The sequence below is a fragment of the Rhyacophila brunnea genome, unplaced genomic scaffold (assembly GCF_057557595.1).
Source record: "Rhyacophila brunnea isolate RB1 unplaced genomic scaffold, BYU_Rbru_1.0 scaffold_8, whole genome shotgun sequence".
Taxonomy (NCBI): domain Eukaryota; kingdom Metazoa; phylum Arthropoda; class Insecta; order Trichoptera; family Rhyacophilidae; genus Rhyacophila; species Rhyacophila brunnea.
The window spans coordinates 14,092,251-14,103,789 of record NW_028233350.1 but is presented as its reverse complement, the minus strand read 5'-3'; positions in this window follow the sequence as shown (position 1 = coordinate 14,103,789).

The following is an 11,539-nucleotide window of genomic DNA, read 5'->3' as shown; positions in this document are numbered from 1 at the left end:
ATAATTCTTACATTGTCGAAATAATCCTGACAAGGCTTGAAGTCATTGCTAATTAATAAATTATTAATAATTAAAAATAGCGTTAAAAGGAAAAAACGTATAATGAACAACGAGGTAAAAGTATACTGTAATTTCAAGTCGTAATCACCTTCATTCGTATTAAATAAAATTTAATTTGATTTCATACAAGTGACAAATGTTTACACGGTTTGTCTGCATAATCTAATAAGTTGAATATATTAATTTATTCATAATGCCAATACGTACGTAGGTATAAATCAAATATCGCATTTAATCATTGATCCAATATTTCAGTAATATGCGCAAATAATTCAAAAGTCGAAAACTTTCTACACGTCGCAAATTTGGAAACAAAATCGAAAGTAATTAATAAAAGCTGTACCTTAGTCTTCTAAGAAAAAAAATGCTAATACTTACATGAAATTATAACGCGCCTCGTAAAAAAATAAAGCAAAAACCTCCTGGCACCTATTTAGACTTAATTGTGTTACCATTATTCAATTGTTTTTTTATTTATATATTTATTTATGTATTATAGTCATTGTATGTAATATGTATACAATGTTTAAACAATATACGGATAGCGAAACAATATCTCAAATGCCAGTATTTTTAATCGACTTGTCGACTTATTTAGCTTACCGAAAATTTACGAAGTAAAATATAGATATAATAATATTATGATTTAAACTCCCGTTTATTATTTTAATAATTGTGAATGACTTCGTAATAATACTGTCGAAGAAACTTGTAAAATCCGTCTTTCTGCGTCAAATTTTTACGTTCATTTGACCGATAACCGTATATTTAAAAATATTTCTTTTTTCTTTCGACCATGTCCGATCCTAATAGGATCATATGGGCCTCCACAGAGTAGAGGTTTGTATTGACAGATTATTTTTTTTACGAGAAATGGATGTCAGCCACTTGCTCAACCTATTAGGTCCATACCCTGACACCCACAAATTGGAAAACAATATTAGTACTTGCCAGACCCAGGTTTCAAACCTGGGACCCACGGCGTTATATTCCAACACTTAAACCGCGCGGCCACCGTGGGCCGTATAAAAATATACTCAATTGAAAAACTCTATGTTTGCACTTGGAAATTAAATCATCAAAATAAATAGTTTTCCCGAAAAATTATGAGATGTGTGTTTAGTTTAGATTTAGTACACCAAAAGAATCGAAATAAATAAATTACTTACTATGTTTAAAAAGCATCGCTGTCAATGATAAGGCTATCATTATCATTAATTAATTCATGGGGTGTTGAGAAAAGGTTTGCATTTTATTAAGTACCTATAAAAAATTGTTATTTTGATATACGTGAAATATAATGAAGACCGGATAAAAATATATTCATGATGTCTATGATATAGTAATAATAATATTGTATTCGATAGTTAGATTAGTTAATAAATAGTTAATAGAAAACACAAAATTTTAACGTGGATACATTTTATCTATTCGTGCGTGTAATGTGTCTGCACGGCCAATTATCCGGGCACGCCTTCAAACCTGTGTACTGAATATAAAATCACTTGACGAATAGGTAGGCGAAAAATGTGTGTGCGAATTTTCCGAAGGCTATTTATTCTGTAAGGACGAAGAGTCAGTTAATGTAAGATTTTTTACTAAACGAGAAACATATACATACTATATTATTATGATCAATTTTATTACTAGAGTTTTTTTCAATTCCATTCTACAGAAATTAGCAAACATCGGGTTAATGAGAAAAGTTAATCAGATTATTCGGACCAGAATGGCTTGCGGTTGTTTAGGTTGTCAATGGTGGATCGCGTTTCTGATTCTTGCACTGACCCTTTCTTCATTTTGTATGAATACACGCATAAAGGAATTCATTATAAATTTGCCAGACTAATACAAATAACCCTACTCTCAATCCACCCTTTTAATTGGATTGATGTTTAAGTGATATAAATCTATTTATTACAAGAGATTATATAAAACGTATTATTTTATATTTTAATTATAAAATATACTAGGTAATAATATATTTTCTAATAGGGATTGCAATACCAAATGAATATATCAATACCGGTATTCGTCGAAACATATTATAAAAACAAAGAAGTATCTATCAATAAAATATACAACTATTAAAATCTATTTCAAACCATATTTTATAGCAACCTACCAACATTTATTATGTTGACCTTTGTAAATATGTGTAGATCTTAACATTTTAGAACTACTAATTTTTACAAATACTCCGAGTCCAGAAAAATCTCTCTTATATTCAACGTTTGTTGAATGTACGAGTAATATCAGTGTTAGATTAATAGTTAATAATAATCGGAAATAATTTCCCACGAATGATTTCTTTTTCAAAATATTTTAATTTATTGCGACAAATCTGTAAGTATATTTGATGGATTTTGTTTTAATGTTATTTAACTTTTGTTGGTTTCAGTCAATATATTATTTGCTTTTTGGCAGGATAAATTTTATACACTAAATTTAGTAGCAAATAATATTAAAAAAAAAATTTAAAACATAATATACGTGTATGCTTTTTTAATATCGAAAATACCAGTATTTTGAATTTTTGAAACCAGTATCTTGGTATCGATAAATAATTGAATAGGTATCGGTTTTGAAATACTGGTGTTGCAATCCCTACTTCATAAATAAAATTATTAAAATAATTCTTATTTCTTAAAATGTCTTTAAAATTTTTGATTTTCAAATATTTGCGTTTACATAAAGTACACACTGCAATAATACATCATGACCTATGAATATGATTAGATAGAGTGGAAAAGTGAGGTAAACTTAGAGTAAAGTGATGAGCACCTACAACTAACCGTTGTTTTTTTGACAAAAACATATAATTTATTTAAAAATGTAGACACCTAGAGAATACTGGTTCAGTACTCTTGGAGAAGGCTAGAATCTGCCATGGTTTATTGAATCACTGATAAATGTTAATAACTTGAATATAGCTTTAATTTTACATATTTTATTAAAGAAAATTACAATAAAACTTTGCTTATTATCATCATTATTTGCTCCATGATCAGATGTGGATTTTCTTTGTCTCCCTAGAAAGTTTTTTTTAAACTAGGAATGTTAAAGTTGAAGTTAACTTAATCTATTAGATTTACGTTTTGGATCCAAATTCAAAGTGAAAAAACAATATGTAAATTTGTGAGACAAGGGTTCAAGCACGCGACTCATAACTTCAAAAGCGGATGCTCTGCCATTAGTCTACTGCGGATGTTAGTAATAATTATTAATAGGTATACAAAAATTACCCCAAACCTTTTCTATAAGTACCTATATCTACAACATTTTCTAATTTATGTTATGTTAAAGCTTTTAAAATAATTAAAGTTTTGGATTTTTTTTTTTTTTTTTTTTGTGATTTTACCGAGGCTTTGACTGCGACTCGCTGTCATATCGCCTCTTCTCTTCTAGAAGGGGATCCGTCGATCAGGTCCTCACTCCTATTCTGTTAAATAACTTTACAATTTTGCCTAACTCTTCCGTCTTACCCACCGCTTGGATTTTTTTAGCGGTGAATATTGAACATTTCATAAACTGTATTTAAAAATTTCTTCTTCAATCTAACTTCTTAATCTTTACAGCCCAAGATAGACCTTGGTTATCCTAAGCAGACTCTTCAAGTCGGGCAATCATCTCCTTTGCTTCTTCAGTCGATTATTGTTAGTGGTCACAAGTCTGTTTATAATTTTAAAATATTTACACCGAGCGGAAATTAAATAAGGTACATCTATGTGGCGCTTAAAATTTATATTTTTAGAGTTTTAATAAATCCCTCTTAATATACCTAGTCAAAACTCTTTGTGTTTACATATTTGAAAAAAAAAATATTATAACGTGGATTGCAGAATAATTAACATGTTAATTATCACTAAATCAGTGGTAATTTTTGAAAACTAGACATGTCCACTATTCACTCCTCAGAGATAAATGAACTTTTCAAATAAAAACACAGAGCGAAAACACGCACGCGACAAAAACCAAACTGTCAGATTGTATGACAACATAGTTAGTCACGTGACTCAATATAGTCCTGCCATTAGCTGAAAGTGACATGTCTCATTTCGAATGTCAACACCGTTGGACGTGTCCCTATTTGAATGTCAACCTAATTTTTGAAACCTCTTTTCAATATAAAATTGGTGTTTTGTGGCTATTTTTGAAAGTCAACAAAGTGTGTATGAGGTTATAGAATGATATTCCGATAATAATTCACTTTCGGCATATATGGGACACGTCCAGTTTTGAAAGTTAACCACTGAAATCTTCTTATTATTTCAGGTAGTATTACATACTAATTCGAGTACTAGATTTATTTATCAACCATGCACGTTAACAAAACTCGGTATTACGTTGTTCTAAAAAACTAATTATATTGTATGAAGCAAAGAGAATATTGGCGATGGACAGAAGTCAGTGGAGAACATTTGTGGAACAGGTCAAATTTTGCATTTTTTTCCGACCGTGTCCAATCCTAATGAGATCATAGTATGGGCTGAGGTTTATATTAACAGGTTTTGCTTTTACGAGAAATGGATGTCAGCCAGTTGCTCAACCTTTAAGGTCCATACTCTGACTCATACACACATTGAAAAGCAATATATTATGTAACTTTTCAGACCCAGAATTTGAACTTGGGACCCACGAAGCTATAGGCTTTTGGGTACTGTTCGGTTAAAGCGGATACAGCGGAAAACGCATTTTGAAAATAGCCGATAAACTGGATTATTTGTTAGTTTGGGTTAGTTTAGGTAAGGTAAGGTTTGGTTAGGTTAACCTAACAAATAATCCAGTTTATCGGCTATTTTCAAAATGCGTTTTCCGCTGTATTCGCTTTAACCGAAGAGTACCGGCTTTTGTATTAAATATTTTACAACTATAGTTTAAACTTGATATCAAAACAAGAAAAAAAAATTTAAAATAAGATTTTTTTTCGGAACATTTTTTATGTGAATAATATATACTTATTTTCTTCATTATCAACAGTAATGCTTGAAAAAAATGTTCTCCGAATTACCGTCCGCCTAATTCATTGTACTACTACGTGTTTTCATACATGAAAGTTTTCCAGGTCGAATAGAGCCTTATTTTGAAAGACCGATGTTCCGGTTTGTTAAACACTGTCCTTCCTACAGATAGTCGATTTATTTTCTTTCTTTGTCACGAAAAATTCACTGCTATGCCACAACTGAACACGCACCACTATCTAAATCCAAAGTATATCAGGGTGTACGCAGCTATTGTTATATAGACCTAGGACAACCGTTTATAGGAAAATTGATTAGAACGTCGGTTAGGTCCATTGATGAGATCTGTATAATATTTTTGCTGTGTTGTTGTAGGTATTTGTATGAAGGTGTTTTTTCAATCAATCACTATTATTTGCATGTGTTTATATACCTACTGCTGAATGAAGGCCTCTTCGGAATCTTTCCACTCTTCATGACCCATTTTGGTCTTATGTGGAATTATGTGGAATCTTATATGGAAAAATAAATAAAATACACAATATAAAAAATAGATTAATTTGAAGAGTAAATAATATATGAACATAAAAAAAAAATACATGGACGTATACTTAATCAGCTAAGTAGTATCTATTTACGAATAATATAAAACATTGTTCACCCAAACTTATCCTCATGCAAGTAGAATTCATGTGGTTACTGCCAAAAGGTATTAAGTAAATAATATAGGTATTTAGAGTTTACAACGGAATGTGTCTCCATATAAATATATATTCTAGAAAAAAAATCAAGGTCATCCGATTTATAGAATAGAACATAAATAAAGCACAGAGAAATCACCATTATGCCTGATTTTAGAAGACAAGTCAAACTTAAAATTGTAATTATATAACATACCTTACCACTTTTGGCAGTAAACCCCAACCCACAAATTATCAATATCCAAAGCGATTCATTTAAATACAGATATTGATATCATAATTGGCATTATCAATAGCAGGCTAAGTTAAGTTAGATACAAAATTTTTTTAGTAATGTTTTTAAAATTGTTACTTATAAAGTTTTAAATACATGTGCCACTTTATAAACTCCAACTGCGTAATAATTATACCAATATTTTCACAAAGCAGAAAATATTACAGTCATCAAAATTGTCGCATTTTTTTCTTCAATACTTCGGCATTGCTTTATTATTTAATTTGACATGGCTTTTAAAAACATAAACTTAATATGAAAATTTTATTCTAAAGAAAAATAAAAATAAATATTTGGCTTCACAGAAATATATTTATACTCATAAAAAATCATATTTCGTTATATTTATTACTTGTTTGCTATGCAAAAAAAGTATCTCAAAGCTCTGTGGTTTCTTTTATTTCACTTAAAATAAAAGATAACATATAGATCAAGACGTAGCAAACATTTAAAAATAGGCTAAAGTACGTGAAAACGCAACGCACAGGATTGAAAGAAGTGAGTACATCTTGGAAAGGCCTTCATTCAGGAGTATATATATTCAGAGTATGATATAATATTAACTCTTTAGTGCCAGACCCAATTGCTCACGTTAGTGTCACCCGTGTCCATATGGACACGCAATTATTGTAGTACAATTTACTTTGCCTAATTTTTATTTTAAAATAATAATTTGGTTTATAAACGTTAGTCAGTTGAAATAAGTACACTGTTTCAATTTTTTGTCATTTGAATGATCTAACTGACATAATAAAATAATATCAAGTGTCAAAGTAGCCATTTATTTTATAATCAAAAAATGATGGACTTATGTTAAAGGTTGCCGTGGTTTTCTGATTATAATGTTTCAAAGAATAATATTTCTGTCATTGAATGCATTATAAACGTGTTCACTTTCTTGATATGTAATTACGAAATGGAATTATTTTTGTTTATGTGGTGTTATTGCATAATGAATTAATGCGTCTCCATATGGAAATGCGTGCCACTTAACATTACAAATTTAAATTATGATTTGTTATCAGTATTATCACTATATTTTTTATAAAATTTATTATTCTTATTATAAAAAAAAATATTACGTCGCAAACAAAAACAAAAATAAAAGTAGTAGGTATTCCTGGAATAAACACGGTGCGTGTAAAGTATGAATATGAGATCAAATAAGAGCTTATCAATGAGTATGATCTTTATTATGTTTGTTGCCAATCGTTTGATCTTAGTATTCGAAAAAGATAATAATTGTGGGTTTCCCGGAAATAATATCACTGATTTCTAGAAAATTTCAATCATAAATCTACCCTTGGGCAAAGAACAATTAACTTTAATAATCAAAGTCCGGTTTGCAGTCAGAAATGTCATTATTTATATTCTGCAAAGCGTCGATATTAATTATTTATTGACATTTAAACAATACAAGTCAATTGAATGATCCTTTCAAACCTTCAACCGTGATAAATTATTTTATTTTGACTATTGAAACTACATAAATCATTATGCATAAGGATAAATCAATTAAAACCGGCTTATCGTTTACCTTCATGATAATATGACGTATTTAGGAATATAACGTAATCGCGTAAAGTGCCTTTGCACCATATACTGAAGCCACGGAAATCGTTGTTTAAATCTAAACAAGAGAACTTAGACAAATATGCAGTGTTGTCAGTGCGATTATGAGAAAACTGGAAACTATTAAAAATACATAGTTATTTAAAAAATAACACCTTTATTTTTTCATAATTTTGAAAACTTTGAAGCGGAACCAGGAAATTTTAAATGAGTTCGGGTCAATCATTCTCAAAGGATCGAACATTTTTTTCAAGGTTTTACCATTTACTTGGTGGTAATTGATGATAATTATAAATTTTATCTATCATTTGAAATTCTATATTCGAATTAATGTTGTTTGTCTGATTCCGCAAAGATTTAGATATTTAATGTTAATTAAACTTCACGTGATATCGAGCAGAGAAAAGTAAATACGGGGGGCGGGTTTTAGTTCCAGAAACGACCGTGGTGACGTAGAAGACTTGATATAAAAGTAGCACTGCACACATTCAAGTCTATATGACTAATAAATATTTACTTGACATGGTTATGAGTTTAAATTGTGTTATATAAACATGTTACATAGCATATAGTTTATTTTTAAATTACACCAAACATTTTTAAAAAACGGTTCGAAAATTCTTCACTTGAGTAGTCTTTATAAGACTTAGAATATATTTTTGAAGAATCAGAACCTACTATTAGAAACGACGTTCCAAATTTCATTTTGACAAATTTGAACACAGTGATTTTTTTTAATTTTATTGAAACGGAATCTGTAACTGAGCATTAAAAATAATGGAGTTAAACACCTCTGAATAAAATCGAATCTCCATACAGCAATGGGAAAGAAACAAGAATATTACAAAAATTTTAGTATGTTCACATGTCTAACGATAGCAGCACGTGAAGTGAGGTCAATCGCATACCAATAAGACGTAACCATACATTTTGAAAACCAGCAAACCTACACGACAAAATACACCTACTGATTTCACTAAGGCCTTTCCACATTGTTTAATAAATAATTGTGTTAGGTACCCATTCGGTACATGTTTATGGCTTTAACTATAGTTTACAATATTTAGTTAGTTGTATATTTTGTTAGTGTACCTAATTGTTATCATGCTCTTATTCCGCCTAATGGTATTAAAAGTACTAAACCGTTTTTAACTCTGTAAAAGGGTACGTTTTATTATTGCTTTATTTCAGGGTATAGTCAAAAAAATTAACGCAAAACACTTATTTCATTATACGTATTTATTTTTATGTTAATAACGATCATATTTATTTATTAAACATTACTTTGTTATTTACAAGATTTTTGCATTAAAATGAAAACATGAACACATTAAATCTTCAAATAATATTAATTGCCTCTTTAACGTTGATTTTCTTTCATATTTAATCATAAAGCCGTTCTGCACCAAATCGTCTTATAAATATGCACTGAGTCTACCTTAAAACTATTGATTTTTATTATTTCAATATTTAATAATTACAAGATAAAAATAACTTTTTATATAGGTACAACGTTTTTAAATTTTTTTTTGAATTTTTATGCTCAATTTGCTTTAACTTGTACTTGATATGAAGTAAATAAAAAACAAACAAACAAACAAATATATAATACTGAAATGTCATTTTGACATTTTATTTTGATTTCCATAGTAACGCACGTATATATTAATAACTTAGTTGCTAGGACCACCTCCTTAGCAACCAATAATAGTCTTTTACTTTTTACGGATTTTTCTGAAAAACTTTCCAAACAAATTAACTGAAAATGAATTCAATTCTGCTTAAAGATGGCTAAAAGTATTAAAAGAATGCATTGGCATCGTATTCTGATATATTCTAAAAGTTTCAAATGTCTAGCTAGTCGGGAAGTTAGTTAAAATTGATTGCAACATTTGTACTGGACAAAAAACCACCGGACAAACAAGAATACGCGCTAATAAAAGCGTTGTAATAAAAATACAGAATAATTTATAGTAAGATAACCATGGTTACAAAATAATAATAAACAAACATGATTAAAAAAACGGAACCAATTAAAATTGAGCAAAAATTAAAATAATTAGATAAATAGTGAATTGCCATGTTCTATCCTATTCGAGCAGCATATGCCAAAGCACAAAGTGCAGGTTACGAAGAATAATAAATTGTCAACTATTCTCCCAGTCTATTGGGTTGGGCTTTGGAAGCTTTAATTTATATTACTTTAGCTTTTATAAAGAAATAAATATATAGACAGACATACAAAATATAACTACATTTTCTGCTAAGGTATTATGAAAATAGTCAAAAAGAGAAATTTCAATTTTATTATTAGTAAAAAAAATATTATTCCGTTATGCCGAAGCTCAATTTTTAGGTAATAAATTTGTATATAAAGATATTCTGAAAATATTACATAAAGCTTTCTCGTGCTCTAAGGCACATTAAAAACTTTGAGTAGTTTAGTATACCATGAAACTACTAACACAATTTTTACTTGAAAATAATTTATTTTTATGCGTAGAAATTCCATTCGCATATGTGAGAAAGTATGAAAGTTTATTTTAATATCAATTATTCACCAACAGACTTGCGTTCGCTCGTCAGTTGGTATTTTTTTTAAACAACAAACTTTGCAATTTTACTATTTTTATATTCTTTGGTATATCTTACTTGCTTGGGTTCGCCGTGGGTATATTATAATACTTATGTATTTTATTAAAGATAGCGTTTCGGGTGATTTCGGAAACATACACGTGTTCGGAAATATTCGGCGTGTTACCGCTTATTATTATGTAGTACGTATGCTACTTAAGTTAATACGTTGTAAGAAATAAGAATATATCGTCCACAAATTATTTAGATCATTGTAGTTTTGGGGATCGGTGAGGGAGAATATTGTGATGAGTGTAAATAAAGGTAGCGGTAGTGGATACGGATGTAGATATTTATTATCTTGATGTAGAGTACAGATAAATACAATGGTAGAAGTAGTTATTAACAGTATAGATCAATTCGGTAGCGACGACTACCGATCTACGATTAACGATAATACTGAGAGTGATAGTGGTTGAGTGAGAATTGAGGTGAATGTGTCAGATGACGAATTGTGGATATTCCTCGCTATTTATACACATGAAATCAATACAAATCAAGTCATTGTCACAATTAAATAAATCATAATAGATACTGTTGATCTAGGTTATGATTGAGGAAACTGCTGACAATCGCTTCCGCTACTGCCATGTGGTTTGAAAATAAAACATGAATATCGAAGTGTATCACACTTTTAATGCTGAGTGGTAAGATTAATAAACTGCTATAATGCCAAATATTAGCATGTAACACACTTACTCATGCTTTACTATACTGATAAATATATTGAAATAGAATGACAAGCCGATAAAATATTGTAATATATAAATAATAAAAAAAAACATTTGAACATACCAACCGCATGGTACGACTAATAGGAGAAAAACTAAAGACCAATTTTTAAATTAAATTGAGTAACTATCGTAAATTATTACATTTCTGTCGTTTTATTAGGAGCTTAGTTGATTTTATGAAACTTAATTATTTCTTTTATTATCATTTACTCATTGCAGAGACTATTATAGCTTTACGATATATTTTTACAAAGAAACAGAAAATTGACAATAACTATAAAAAGTGCGATGATTCTAAAAGCGAATAAGATACTTGCAGTGGTGGATATTTATCAATATATAGAAAAAATAATTATGATTATCTAAGTACCGCCAAATTGTATTATATTTTCCTTAATAAAAAAATATTATTTTCTCTATATCATTAAGAATAAGATTATCTTGAGTACCTACGCAAGTGTATCAATGACTAATGCGTTGGTAATCTGATACGACTCATTCAGTATAAGGAAATGTATTGAAATTTGGTCACCAATTATTTATATATAATGACATCAAAAGATAAAGAAGAATGTTATTACAAAAACATGTTTACTCTGCAAT